At 45.6% G+C, this 15,187-nt stretch overlaps 1 protein-coding gene across 7 annotated transcripts in view; it reads left to right on the forward strand.

Annotated features, from left to right (window-relative positions):
- The window catches only part of HNRNPF (heterogeneous nuclear ribonucleoprotein F), an 85,279-nt gene that overhangs the window by 51,105 nt on the left and 18,987 nt on the right, over positions 1–15,187 (forward strand). For 5 of the 7 annotated variants that reach the window (XR_010838986.1, XR_010838987.1, XR_010838982.1 and 2 more), the window contains exon 7: positions 10,570–11,210. The gene's annotated coding sequence lies outside the window, so the exon portion shown is untranslated. The remainder of the gene's footprint in view (positions 1–10,569; positions 11,211–15,187) is intronic. The other 2 variants (XR_010838985.1, XR_010838988.1) reach the window with 1 other exon arrangement.

Here is a 15,187-nt window from a genome sequence, read left to right on the forward strand (position 1 = left end):
TCCTCCCCAGTCACGGGCAGTTCCTCAGCTCCAGCTCTGGCATTTCCCTGCCCTCTTGACCACACCCTGCCTATTCCACCCCATTTCCAGCTTCTCCCCAACACCCAGCATCAGCTCCAGGCAGCCAGATGCCCATACAACAGTTCAAACTCGCCATGTGCTCAGTCCGACTGTCTGTTCCCTTCTCTTCTCCACATCACAAGTGCTGCCAGTCAGCCTTGGCCCTCATGGCATTTGGAACTGGAGGTGTGTCCACAGCATTGTGCAGTCCAGGGTGGAATGCACTGGATGAGATATTCATAGGCAACTGGTGTGCTGGACACTGGGGGATTACAGGGCAGGACTGAGGCAGGAGATAGATGGGCTCCAGGCTAGGCATTAACAACTGGCCTCCTGTTCGCATTTCTTGGGGCAGGAAAAAGATGGGCTCCAGGCTGTACATCTATAACCAGACTCCTGGTTACATTTCCTTGGGCACGAGGCAGGTGGGCTCCAGGAGAGATATTTATGACCAGCCTCCTCTCTCCACTTTGAGATAGAAATGACAGGAACAGGGTAAATAGCTGGACTTTGTTTCCTGTGGACACTTTAAGAAACAGTTATGTCAGGGACAGAGAGGGGCTAAACCCTATTTGAGTAAAAGATCAAGAGGTCATATATTTCCCATCCTTGGGGCAAGGGAGACGTTACACATGCTCAGAAAGGCTCCTCACGGGTCAAAAGGCAGGGGGAGCCAGACCATAATAAGTCATGTCACCCCCACCCCACCCCCCGGGGCCCTTCTGCTAAAATCCATCTTGCTGAGGGGTGCATGCACACACAACAGAGGGACGTGAGGCAAATCAGCCACGCTGTCAAAGCAAGCTAATTGGCCAGAGGGAAAACAAAGACCTGGGAGACTGCCCCCTCATACAGGATTGAAACTTCCCAGAGGCATGACTGTCTTGCTGAGCTTGCCCATGCGCCTGTCCACATGTACTCTGCTTTTCTAATAAATGCTTTACTTTCCTCTCTGCCTTCCATCTCCTTGTCAGAATTTTTTCTTTTCAAGGCAGACAAGGACCCAGGACCCACACTCTAGCCACTGGTCCCTGTGGTCCAGTGGTTAGGATTTGGTGCTCTCACCACCGCAAGCAGGGTTTGATCCCCGGTCAGGTAACTAAGGTCTCACTTCAAGATGCTGTTCACTGTAAGCTACCACTCACTGCTGTGTGTGTCCGAAACTGGGACTGCCAGTAGAGGCTTGGATGCACGGTTAGATCCCCTCAGGACAGAGGCACTCGTGGCCCCAGCTACTGGGAATAGTGACTGCTGCTGACTCTCAGCTGAGTCCCCCTCCAGGAACTGCCTTTGGCCAAAGCCATGTCCCCTCCCTTGGGGCAGCCCACCTCCAGTGACTTGGCAATGCAGGAGAGTAAAGCCTCCCTTGCCTTAAGGCAGGGCATCCCTGAGCAGCCAGCCCAGCTCCAGAGCTCTGTGGGCTTGACCCAGGCCACTGGTGCAAAGGCGTCCTGGGCCACTCCTCCTCTGCCCATCCTGCTTTCATCCCTGTCCCACAGGTACTGTTCCCAAGGACACTTGCCAATAAACTTCCTGCATGCACGTGGCCAGTTTGGTCTTTTCCCCAGGGACCCTGACCTAAGGCAGTTGGCTCCAGGGTGGGTCAAGGAAGCTGACCCTACATGGGATTCTGGAGCTTCATTGCCAACTGGCTGCCTGATGACACCCCCCCCCCACCACCAATCACTGGTGCTGGGGGCTGGGGGTGTATTGATGCCCCTGGCATGCTGGGAAGAGGTGAACTTGTTAACGCTTTCACAGGAGGTGAATTGGAATGGGGAAAAAATGCACTAGGGACACAATATCTCAGGTTTCTGAGAGGTTCTGGGGAAGGACTAATTATAAGGTCTGAAACTGGATTGCTATTGAGACCATTGACTGGGAAAAGACAATGAAAAGCTAAGCATGACTCATCACCAACGAACAGGATAGTGAAGTGTCAAAGTCAGGTGGCCTTCCAGGCTGTGTTGAAAGAGACTCTATTTCCTGCTGCTAGAGGGCTGAAAATGGTGAGAATCGGGCCCAGGGCTTAATTAGAGCTGGAGCAGACACAGAACTCTCAGCCTTGGCAAGTTTCCCTCCCTGTGTTGGGACAGAAGTTCCCTGAGGCTTAGCATGGGGACATCTGAGCAGACAGTTGTATTCAGATTTCCACGAACCCTCTGCAACTGCAGAAGTGCCTCCCCTCCCCTCAGGCTCCATCCCTCCCCCCTCCTGGCAACACCACCAAGAACTTGAATTGAGACTCAACTAAACTTGGTTGAAGAAGAGTTAGGCTTGGTAAGAAAGGAAAACGACCAAGCTCTGGAGAGCTTACAGGACTTGGCCAAGGTGACTGGGAGAGTATGTGGTGGGGTTCTGAGAGTGCTGGGTCCAGATGGGGAGGGGGCAGAACCTAAAGTTGTATCAGGCAAAGTTTGTTAATGTGAGAGCACTCTTCCATGATAGAGGATGTAGTATCCTGGAAGGACCCAAGAGATGGTGCCAACACGCTCCTTGTAGCTCCTGGAAGCTTGGAGGAAGCAGTGGAGATGCCAGAGTGCTGTGGAAGACAGTGGAAGAAGTGAAGTGGCCGTGCTAGAGCGGTTCTTTCTACTCACCAGCAGGAGGGCTCGACGTCATAGAAACCAGGGGGGTGTGCTCAAACTTCAGAGGAAAGGTGGGCTCAATTATGATGATAATCAGCGTGGCAGCCAGGGAGACCCGAACTGCAGAGAGTGATGCAGGTGATTGACGCAGCAAGTCATCCCCAGGGCCAACACAGATGGGCAGCCAGTGAAGTTACTGCTTAATCTACACAATCAACAGAAATCAGAGATGAATAAGCATGAGGCTGAGGCGAGCCAACTCACTAAGTCTCCTTCCTGGACCCCAGTGCCCAAAGGAGAGGTTGAGTCTCCAGTAGGAAGGACCCTGTGACCCCACGGCAGGGTGTGTAGTAGTGATTCCCCTGTTCTTCCCCCAAACACCTATGGTTGTTTACTTGAGTTACCATCCACTGGGTGAAAGGGAATCTAAACATTTCAAGGACTGTTGCACACAGAGTCCAAGTTAACATTGATACCTGGGGACTCAAAACATCACTGTGGCCCCCTGTTTTTGTTGGGTGCATTTGAGAGCTAGATGATAAATAGAGTCCTGGCCTAAGTCTGGCTTCCAGTAGGTCCACTGTGTCCAAGGACCCGCCGGAGATCATTCTCCCAGGTGCCGAACGCATGATTGGAATAGACATATCTGATACTTGGAGAACAATCACATTGGTCCCTTGGCCCACTGTGGGTTATGTGCTATCATAGTTGGGGGAGTCCAAGTGGAAATCTCTGAAATCTGCTTCCCCCAACCCCAAACCTTACCAGAAGACCAAAAAGATGCAGGTTGGTGCTTCCCATCTGATTCCCATTTAATGACCGCTACAAAAACCAGCTAGATCTTGGAGGATGACAGTGGACCACCACTACTCAACCAGGTAGTGGCCCAACTGTGGCTTTTGTGCCAGATGTATTATCTTTGCTGGAGCAGATTACCGTGTTCTCAGGCACACAGTTCATAGCACTTCTGGCAAAATCCACTCCTTCCTATCTGTATCAGGAAGGAAGGCCAGGAACAGCTGACAGTCACTAGGAGTGGACGGTACCATACATGTAAAGTGTTGCCCCAGCGGTATGTTAATTCTCCCTCTATCAAGATATAGAGCCAAAGGACCTGGAATATCTGGGCATTCCATAGCCCACATTCATCCACTGTTTGACAGCATCAGTGTCATCAGCTGACTGGCCTAGAAGAACAAGAAGTGCAGAAGTATGTTGGAAGCCTTGTATTCCAGAAAGGTGGAGATGAATTCTACAAAGATTCAGGGGGTCTCACATCAGTGAAGTCTTTTATTGTTATAACTTCATTGAGGGATAGTTGACAGACAATAAACTACCCAAGTTTAAAGTGTAAAATTTGGAGAGTTTTGTCATGTGTATATATCCATGAAATCATTACCACAATCAAGATAATGAACATATCCATCACCTCAAAAGTTTCCTTGGTCTCTTATAATCCATCTCTCCCTTTTCACCTACCTCCCAATGTTAGTTCCCCAGGCAACCTCTGGTGTGCTTTCTGCCACTATAGATTAGTTTGCATTTTCTAGAATTTTATTTAGATGGAATCATATAATATATACTCTTTTGTTTGGCTTCTTTCCATCAGCATAATTACTTTGAGATTCATCCATGTTACTGTATCAATAGTTCACTCTTTATTGCTGAATAAGATTCCATTGCATGGATATGCCATATTTTATTTATCCGTCCTTCCATTGATGGACATTTGAGTTGTTTCTAGGTTTTGGCTATTACAAATAAAGCTCCTGTCAATATTAGTGTATAAATCTCGTGTGGATGTATGTTTTCATTAAACTTGAGTAAATATTAAGGGATGGAATGACTGAGGCATATAGTATGTGTATGACTTTTTTTTTATACAGCAGGTTCGTATTAGTCATCCATTTTATACATATCAGTGTATACATGTCAATCCCAGTCTCCCAATTCATCACACCACCACCACCCCCGCCACTTTCCCCCCTTGGTGTCCATACGTTTGTTCTCTACTTCTGTGTCTCAATTTCTGCCCTGCAAACCGGTTCATCTGTACCATTTTCCTAGGTTCCACATATATGCATTAATATGTGATATTTGTTTTTCTCTTTCTGACTTACTTCACTCTGTATGACAGTCTCTAGATTCATCCACGTTTCTACAAATGACCAAATTTCGTTCCTTTTTATGGCTGAGTAATATTCCACTGTATAGATGTACCACATCTTTTTTATCTTTTGGTCTGTCGATGGGCATTTAGGTTGCTTCCATGACCTGGCTATAGTAAATAGTGCTGCAATGAACATTGGGGTGCATGGCCTTTTTGAATTATGGTTTTGTCTGGGTATATGTCCAGTAGTGGGATTGCTGGGTCATATGGTAATTCTATTTTTAGTTGTTTAAGGAACCTCCATACTGTTCTCCATAGTGGCTGTATCAATTTACATTCCCACCAACAGTGCAACAGGGTTTCCTTTTCTCCACACCCTCTCCAGTAATTGTTGTTTGTAGATTTTCTTTTTCTTTCTTTCTTTTTTTTTTTTTTTACGGTACACAGGCCTCTCACTGTTGTGGCCTCTCCTGTTGTGGAGCACAGGCTCCAGACACGCAGGCTCAGTGGCCATGGCTCACGGGCCCAGCCGCTCCATGGCATGTGGGATCCTCCCGGACTGGGGCACGAACCCGTGTCACCTGCATCGGCAGGCGGACTCTTAACCACTGCGCCACCAGGGAAGCCCTGTAGATTTTCTGATGATGCCCATTCTAACTGGTGTGAGGTGATACCTCATTGTAGTTTTGATTTGCATTTCTCTAATAATTAGTGATGTTGAGCAGTTTTCATGTGCTTCTCGGCCATCCATATGTCCTCTTTGGAGAAATGTCTATTTAGGTCTTCTGCCCATTTTTGGATTGGGTTGTTTGTTTTTTAATATTGAGCTGCATGAGCTGTTTATATAATTTGGAGATTAATCCTTTGTCTGTTGATTCATTTGCAAATATTTTTTCCCATTCTGAGGGTTGTCTTTTTGTCTTGTTTGTAGTTTCCTTTGCTTTGCAAAAGCTTTTAAGTTTCATTAGGTCCCATTTGTTTATTTTTGTTTTTATTTCCATTACTCTAGGAGGTGGATCAAAAAAGATCTTGCTATGATTTATATCAAAGAGTGTTCTTCCAATGTTTTCCTCTAAGAGTTTTACAGTGTCTGGCCTTACATTTAGGTCTCTTACCCATTTTGAGTTTATTTTTGTGTATGGTATTAGGGAGTGTTCTAATTTCATTCTTTCACGTGTAGCTGTCCAGTTTTCCCAGCACCACTTATTGAAGAGACTGTCTTTTCTCCATTGTATATCCTTGCCTCCTTTGTCATAGATTAGTTGACCATAGGTGCATGGGTTTATCTCTGGGCTTTCTACCCTGTTCCATACTTCTGTTTTGTGCCAGTAACATATTGTCTTGATTACTGTAGCTTTGCAGTATAGTCTGAAGTCCTGGAGTCCTCCAGCTCCGTTTTTTTCCCTCAAGACTGCTTTGGCTATTTGGGGTCTTTTGTGTCTCCATACAAATTTTAAGATTTTTTGTTATAGTTCTGTAAAAAATGCCATTGGTAGTTTGATAGGGATTGCATTGAGACTGTGGATTGCTTTGGGTAGCATAGTCATTTTCACAATACTGATTCTTCCAATCCAAGAACATGGTATATCTCTCCATCTGTTGGTATCATCTTTAATTTCTTTCATCAGTGTCTTATAGTTTTCTGCATACAGGTCTTTTGTCTCCATAGGTAGGTTTATTCCTAGGTATTTTATTCTTTTTGTTGCAATGGTAAATGGAAGTGTTTCCTTAGTTTCTCTTTCAGATTTTTCATCATTAATATATAGGAATGCAAGAGATTTCTGTGCATTAATTTTGTAGCCTGCTACTCTACCAAATTCATTGATTAGCTCTAGTAGTTTTCGGCGGAATTTTTAGTATTCTCTATGTATAGTATCATGTCATCTGCAAACAGTGACAGTTTTACTTCTTCTTTCCAATCTGTATTCCTTTTATTTCTTTTTCTTCTCTGATTGCCATGGCTAGGAATTCCAAAACTATGTTGAATAATAGTGGTGAGAGTGGACATCCTTGTCTTGTTCCTGATCTTAGAGGAAATGCTTTTAGTTTTTCACCATTGAGAATGATATTTGCTGTGTGTTTGTTGTATATGGCCTTTATTATGTTGAGGTAGGTTCCCTCTATGCCCACTTTCTGGAGTTTTTATCATAAATCGTGTTGAATTTTGTCAAAAGCTTTTCCTGCATCTATTGAGATGATCATTTGTTTTTTTGTTTGTTTTGTTTTGTTTTGTTTTTGTGGTATGTGGGCCTCTCACTGTTGTGGCCTCTCCTGTTGCAGAGCACAGGCTCTGGACGCACAGGCTCAGCAGCCATGGCTCATGGGCCTAGCTGCTCCGCAGCATGTGGGATCTTCCCGGACCGGGGCATGAACCTGTGTCCCCTGCATCGGCAGGTGGACTCTCAACCACTGTGCCACCAGGGAAGCCTGATCATATGGTTTTTCTTCTTCAATTTGTTAATATGGTGTATCACATTGATTGATTTGCATATGCTGAAGAATCCTGAATCCCTGGGATAAATCCCACTTCATCATGGTGTATGATCCTTTTAATGTGCTGTTGGATTCTGTTTGCTAGTATTTTGTTGAGGATTTTTGCATTTTTTTGATTTTTGGTCTGTAATTTTCTTTTTTTTGTAGTATCTTTGTCTGGTTTTGGTATCAGGGTGATGGTGGCCTCATAGAATGAGTTTGGGAGTGTTCCTTCCTCTGCAGTTTTTTGCAAGAGTTTGAGAAGGATGGGTGTTAGCTCTTCTGTAAATGTTTGATAGAATTCACCTGTGAGGCCATCTGGTCCTGGACTTTTGTTTGTTGGAAGATTTTTAATCACAGTTTCAATTTCATTACTTGTGGTTGGTCTGTTCATATTTTTTATTTCTTCTTGGTTCAGTCTTGGAAGGTTATACCTTCCTAAGAATTTGTCCATTTCTTCCAGGTTGTCCATTTTATTGGCATAGAGTTGCTTGTAGTAGTCTCTTAGGATGCTTTGTATTTCTGTGGTGTCTGTTTTAACTTCCCCTTTTTCATTTCTAATTTTATTGAGTCCTCTCCCTCTTTTTCTTGATGAGCCTGGCTAATGGTTTATCAATTTTGTTTATCTTCTCAAAGAACCAGTTTTATTGATCTATGCTATTGTTTTCTCTGTTTCTATTTCATTTATTTCTGCTCTGATCTTTATGATTTCTTTCCTTCTACTAACTTTGGGTTTTGCTTGTTGTTCTTTCTCTAGTTCCTTTAGGTGTAAGGTTAGATTGTTTATATGAGATTTTTCTTGTTTCTTGAGGTAGGGTTGTATAGCTATAAACTTCCCTCTTAGAACTGCTTTTTCTGCATCCCATAGGTTTTGGATCATTGTGTTTTCATCATCATTTGTCTCTAGGTATTTTTTGGTTTCCTCTTTGAATTCTTCAGTGATTTCTTGGTTATTTAGTAACGTATTGTTTAGCCTCCACGTGTTTGTGTTTTACATTTTTTCCCCTGTAACTGATTCCTAATCTCATAGCATTGTGGTCAGAAAAGATGCTTGATATTATTTCAAATTTCTTAAATTTACTGAGGCTTGATTTGTGACCCAAGATGTGATCTATCCTGGAGAATGTTTCGTGTGCACTTGAGAAGAAAGTGTAATCTGTTGTTTTGGGGTGGAATGTCCTATAAATATCAATTAAATCTATCTGGTCTATTGTGTCATTTAAAGCTTGTGTTTCCTTAGTAATTTTCTGTTTGGATGATTTCCATTGGTGTAACTGAGGTGTTCAAGTCCCCCACTATTATTGTGTTACTGTTGATTTCCTATTTTAGAGCTGTTAGCAGTTGCCTTATGTATTGAGTTGCCCCTATGTTGGGTGCATATATATTTATAATTGTTATATCTTTTTCTTGGATTGATCCCTTGATCATTATGTAGTGTCCTTCCTTGTTTCTTGTAACATTCTTTATTTTAAAGTCTATTTTATCTGATATGAGTATAGCTATTCCAACTTTCTTTTGATTTCCATTTGCATGGAGTATCTTTTTCCATCCCCTCACTTTCAGTCTGTATGTATCCCTAGGTCTGAAGTGGGTCTCTTGTAGACAACATATAGATAGGTCTTGTTTTTGTATCCATTCAGGGAGCCTGTGTCTTTTGGTTGGAGCTTTTAATCCATTCACGTTTAAGGTAATTATCAATATGTATGTTCCTATTACCATTTTCTTAATTGTTTTGGCTTTGTTTTTGTAGGTCCTTTTCTTCTCTTGTGTTTCCCACTTAGAGAAGTTCCTGTAGCATTTGTTGTAGAGCTGGCTTGGTGGTGCTGAATTCTCTTAGCTTTTGCTTGTCTGTAAAGCTTTTGATTTCTCCATTGAATCTGAATGAGATCCTTGCTGGGTAGAGTAATCTTGGTTGTAAGTTCTTCCCTTTCAGCACTTTAAGTATATTATGCCACTCCCGTCTGGCTTGTAGAGTTTCTGCTGAGAAATCAGCTGTTAACCTTATGGGAGTTCCCTTGTATGTTATTTGTTGTTTTTCCCTTGCTGCTTTCAATAATTTTTCTTTGTCTTTATTTTTTTGCCAATTTGATTACTATGTGTCTCAGCATGTTTCTCCTTGAGTTTATCCTGTTTGGGACTCTCTGCACTTCCTGGACTTGAGTGGCTATTTCCTTTCCCATGTTAGGGAAGTTTTGGACTATAATCTCTTCAACTATTTTCTCAGGTCCTTTCTCTCTCTCTTCTCCTTCTGGGACCCCTATAAGGCGAATGTTGTTGCATTTAATGTTGTCCCAGCGGTCTCTTAGGGTGTCTTCATTTCTTTTCATTCTTTTTTCTTTATTCTGTTCTGCAGCAGTGAATTCCACCATTCTGTCTTCCAGGTCACTTATCCGTTCTTCTGCCTCAGTTATTCTGGTATTGATTCCTTCTAGTGTATTTTTCACTTCAGTTATTGTGTTGTTCATCTCTGTTTGTTTATTCTTTAAGTCTTCTGGATATTTGTTAAACATTTCTTGCATCTTCTCTATCTTTGCCTCCATTCTTTTTCCGAGGTCCTGGATCATCTTCACTATCTAATTCTGAATTATTTTTCTGGAAGGTTTCCTATCTCCACTTCATTTAGTTGTTTTTCTGGGGTTTTATCTTGTTCCTTCATCTGGTACATAGCCCTCTGCCTTTTGATCTTGTCTATCTTTCTGTGAATGTGGTTTTTGTTCCTCAGGCTGCAGGATTGTCGTTTTTCTTGCTTCTGCTGTCTGCCCTCTGAGTATGTGTATGATTAACTTCATAAAAATGCACCAAGTTGTGTTCCAAAGTGGTTGCACCATTTTACCTTCCACCAGTAGCATATAACATTCCAATTTCTCCACATCCTTGCCAAGACTGGCATGGTCAGTCTTTTGTATTTTTTTTTTTTTTGGCCACGCTGTGTGGCATGATGGATCTTAGTTCCCCGACTAGGGATCGAACCCTCACCCTCTGCAGTGGAAGTGTGCAGTCTTTTTTTTTTTTAAGATGTATTTATTTTTGTCTGCATTGGGTCTTTGTTGCTGTGCATGGGCTTTCTCTAGTTTTGTTGAGCAGAGGCTACTCTTCATTGTGGTACACGGGCTTCTCATTGCAGTGGCTTCTCTTATTGCGGAGCACGGGCTCTAGGAACGCAGGCTCAGTAGTTGTGGCACATGGGCTTAGTTGCTCCATGGCATGTGGGATCTTCCTGGACCAGGGCTCAAACCCGTGTCCCCTGCATTAGCAAGTGATTCTTAACCACTGCACCACCAGGGAAGTCCAATTTCTGTTCTTTTAAGTCACTAAGTTTGTGGTAATTTTTTCTGGCAGCTCTAGGAAACTGACAAAGAAGATGAGGCAAAGTGAAGACCTGCTGCAGCTGGCGTGTGAAGGTCCGAGTGTCACATTCCCATGGAGGAAGCTTTAGGAGCCATGTAGACAGCAGGCTCATGCATCGGCATCAGCCAGCACTGGCACAATGTGCACGTGAACAAGGCAGCCATGGTGGCAGGGGTGAGGTGTACATGTATCCAACAGCACAGGCTCCCAGTCACCATGGCTGGCCTGGCTGCCACCATGGCCCTCTGTCCAGCCTGCCAGCAACAGAGGATAACACTGAGCCTGCAGTATTGCCCTGGTCCTCGAGCAGATGAACCAGCTACTTGGTGGCAGGTTGATTACTCTGGATCCCTCCACTCTGGAGGACAGTGACCATCTTGACTGGAGCTAACACATATTGAGTGTGAGTTTGCCTTCTCCACTCTCCAAGGACATAGAGAGTATTTAAACCATCAAGTCATGTGGGATTTTGCATAACTAAGGAATTGGACTAAGGAACCTACTTTACAGCAAAAAAAGGGTGTGGCAGTGAGCAAGTCCCCATGTACTGGTTCCATCATCTACCATACCCAGCAACTGCCAGCCCAAAGGTAGGCTGGAACGGCCTTTTCACAAGGTGGTTAAGGCATCAGGTAAGAGACTAATCCTGCAAGGGTGGGGTGCCATCCTCCTTAGTCACTCCCATTATATGAGGCTGTGTCACCTCCCAATGGGTAGAGGACCAAGAGGTAAAAGGAGGTGTGGCCTTGCTCTCAAGGGCCCACTTGGGGGATTTAGAGTTTCTATCTCAGTTTTAGGCCCCGAAGCCTAGAGATCCTGGCTCCAGAGAAAGATGACTTCATCAGCAAATGTGAAGCCATGACTGTCCCTTATTGACTTAAAAAAAAAAATTTATTTATCTATTTATTTTTGGCTGCATTGGGTCTTCGTTGTTGGGTCTTCGTTGCTGCACGTGGGCTTTCTCTAGTTGTGGTGAGTGGGGTCTACTCTTCGTCGGGGTGCACGGGCTTCTCATTGTGGTGGCTTCTCTTGTCGTGGAGCACGGGCTCTAGGCACGCAGGCTTCAGTAGTTGTGGCACACGGGCTTAGTAGTTGTGGCTCATGGGCCCTAGAGCACAGGCTCAGTAGTTGTGGCGCATGGGCTTTGTTGCTCTGTGGTATGTGAGATCTTCCTGGACCAGGGATCGAACCCATGTCCCCTGCATTGGCAGGCGGACTCTCAAGCACTGTGCCACCAGGGAAGTCCCCCCTATTGACTTTGGATTCTTTATGCCAAGAGGCCAACAGGCAGAGAGAGGAGTCACCATCTGAGGAGCCTGAGTGCCCAGAGGGGCTGGGGCCAACCTGAGCCCAAGGACTGCCAGCTCACTATGCTTGGTGCCCCTGAGTCAGGGCCTTTTCTCTCTTCCCGCATCTCTCTGCTAGCCACATAGCCCTTCCTTCCTCCTGGGCCTCCGTGCTCTGTTCAGTCTGATCTCAAATTGGTTGTCCTTCCCCTGTCTCTTCCTATTCCATGCTAACCCTTCCCTTGCTAGATTCTTCCACTTTCTCCAGCCAGCCTGTCCATCTGTTTACGAGCATCTTTTCTCTCCATTCTGTGTCAACCCACCTGAATCCTTCCCATCCTGCCCAGTCTCTTCCTTTTCAGGCCTCATCCCCACCTAAAGCAGGTGAAGGCTGAAAAGTGAGAGGGGGCACTCTGGAGCCAGGTTGTCTGTTGGGTTTGAATTCTGGTTCAATCAATACCTGTGTCCTTGCATAAATTAATGTTTCTGGGCCTCGTTTTTCCCATCTGCTCACAATGCTACTCACATCACAGTGTTTGGAGGAAGGTTTAAAGAACTTGTGATGGGTGGTAGGTGGTAATCAGTGTCGGCTATTTTTATGTAAGCTCTTTGAGGGGACAAACCTTCTCTTTCATCTGTGTTTCCAGCCATGAACGAGGACAAAGGAAGACTCTATTCCTATCGCAGGCCCTCTGCCCATGAGCTGATTTCTCTCTCTGCCAGCCCAGCACCATGGAAAATGCAGCCCCATCTCCAACTCTGCTGCCAGTGGTGAACATAGAATCTGTTTGTTTTGGTTATCCATAGTGGCATCTTTGATTATCAGGTGGCCACTTCTCTTTCTCTCTCTCTTTTTGTTGGCCATGACGTACAGCTTGTGGAATCTTACTTCCCTGACCAGGGATCAAACCTGGGCCTCGTGAGTGAAAGGGCCAAGTCCTAACCACTGGACCGCCAGGGGACTCCCAGGGTGGCCACTTCTCTTGCTCCGTGAGTGTGCATTGGGGCTACTCAGTTTTCAGCTCGTGGCTGGGGTGATCTGGAGGGCCCATGATGGCTTCATTCACATGCCTGGAGCTTTGGTGGAGAAGGCCAGAAGCTGGTCTCAGTGAGTTCCCTCTCTATGAGGTTTCAGAGCCTCTCAACATGGTCTCTCCAGAAGGGTAGTAAGAATTCTTACCTGCCAGCTGAGAACCCCAAGGCTGAGTGTTCTGAGAGACATAAAGTGGAAGCTTATAAAACCCTGAGACCCAAGTTGGCCTAGCATCACTTCCTCTGCATTCTATTAGTCAAAACAGTTAAAGAGCCTGCCCAGATTTAAGGGCAGGGCACACAGACCCCACTTCAGTATGGGAGAAGTTCCGAAGAATTCATGGCCCTCTTTCAACTGCTACAGTGGAACAGCTAGAACCTTCTTTGGAAAGGAAAGTCCATATCCAGGTGAAGTGTCTATTCCAGTGAGATCAAAGTACTATACCTTTCATGATGGAAGCTCTCCAACATAATCAACTTGGGGAATGGTGCCATACTGGGGAGTCAGTATTGGTCTCTGCTGCTGGCAAGTTGGGTGCTCACCAGTGGCCATAGCCAGGTTGGCTTGGTGAGTGGACGTCTATGATGCTCAGCCCATACATAACCTCCATCCCTGCCACTGTGGTCCCTTTGCTTATGAGCCTATTGGGTGATGACAGGGGTGGCTGAGGAAAGAGGCTGAATGGTAACCACAGAATGGATCATCCTATCCCCTTGATTATTAAAATTCTCCTCTGCTGAGGTCACCCTTTGGTGAGCATTCACACAGGACAAAAATGTGGGTTTTTTTTGCCTGTTCAGAGAAGTCTATCCACATACCTCTTCCCCAAACTTCACTGTCAGCAATATTCCAATTGTGTTCCTTCTAAATCCTTGAGCATTCAACCAAACATTGGCCATGGCCCATGAGTCAGCAGACTTGTACCTCTGGCCATTTCTCCCTCCAGGAAAAAATGAACAACCAAGTTCACTATCATTCTCCAGGGTCTACCTGTCTTTTGCATAGGCCAAATGAGTGAGTTGAATGGGTCTGTGGGTGGGAATCATCACTCCAGCATCCTTCACGTCCGTTCTTCCAGAAACACAGCATTTTTGGTTTACTGTTTTCCTAGGTAGAGGCAGTTCTAGTAGCTTCCACTTGGCCTTTCCTACCATAACAGGCCTCACTCCACAGATCAGAGAAGCAATGTGAGGATCCTGTCAGTTGCTGAGTATGTCTATTCCAATTCTGAAACTGGGCAAATAACCATAGGGTGGCATCAGGGACCCTCTGTGAGTGGACCTGAGCTAAATCTTCATGGATCACCTGTGTTCCATTAGCCCCTATTCTCTGAATGGTGGGTCTTCAGAAATTAGTTCAGAGCCAGTGTCCAGTAATCCCTGAAAAGTATTATTATCTCTCTCTAATGCACAGTACTGATGCTGGCAAACAGCTGTTGGTCCTTTTGGGGAAGGCTGAGAGAAAGATGAACAATATCCGTGGTTGTCTTTGGCTCTCTGCTTCTCGCTGTTTCATGGGTTCTACAGAAAAAGTTTCTTTGCGGAGTGTGGGCGGATTAGGAGTGGCCAGCAGGAGGATATTTTTGTTCAGTCCCTGTGCAGCCCCCATAAAGTGGCAAGAAGGGATATACATCTTCCTCTATCATTTTTTCTTTTTTTGGCTGCGTTGGGTCTTCTTTGCTGCACGCGGGCTTTCTCTAGTTGCAGAGAGCGGGGGCTACTCTTCGTTGTGGTGCACGGGCTTCTCATAGCGGTGGCTTCTCTTGTTGCGGAGCACGGGCTCTAGGCACGGGGGCTTAGAGGCCTGTAGGGTCTTCCCAGACCATGGCTTGAACCTGTGTCCCCTGCATTGGCAGGTGGATTCTTAACCACTGCGCCACCAGGGAAGTCTCATCTTCCTCTATCTTTGCAAGGCCCCATCAATGAGGTTTTTACCTGAGCCTTAGATCCACAGGTCCCTTCCCTGCCACCGCCCACCTGGCACCTCCAGGCCTCTCAGCCCCACCCCTCCCAGCTGGCCCCGCCCCCACACTACCAGCCAATCCGAGGCTCCGATCCTGGAGCGTCGCAATAACCGCTTCGCAGCCCCGCCCACGGTGTTCCCATGGTGACATTAAGCGGCCTGGGTGGAGAGAGCTGGACTTTCCTGGCCACCTCACGCGGGGAGACAGGCACAGGTACACTAGGAGCAGGTGAGGGGCTGAGATTGCGGGAAGACAGATTCTTCAAAGTGCCCCGTCCCTCCCCTGCACCCCTCCTTGTTGGTTTGTGAAAATTTTGGCTCCGCCTCA

This window comes from Kogia breviceps, chromosome 2 (assembly GCF_026419965.1).
Source record: "Kogia breviceps isolate mKogBre1 chromosome 2, mKogBre1 haplotype 1, whole genome shotgun sequence".
In the NCBI taxonomy this organism is placed as follows: domain Eukaryota; kingdom Metazoa; phylum Chordata; class Mammalia; order Artiodactyla; family Physeteridae; genus Kogia; species Kogia breviceps.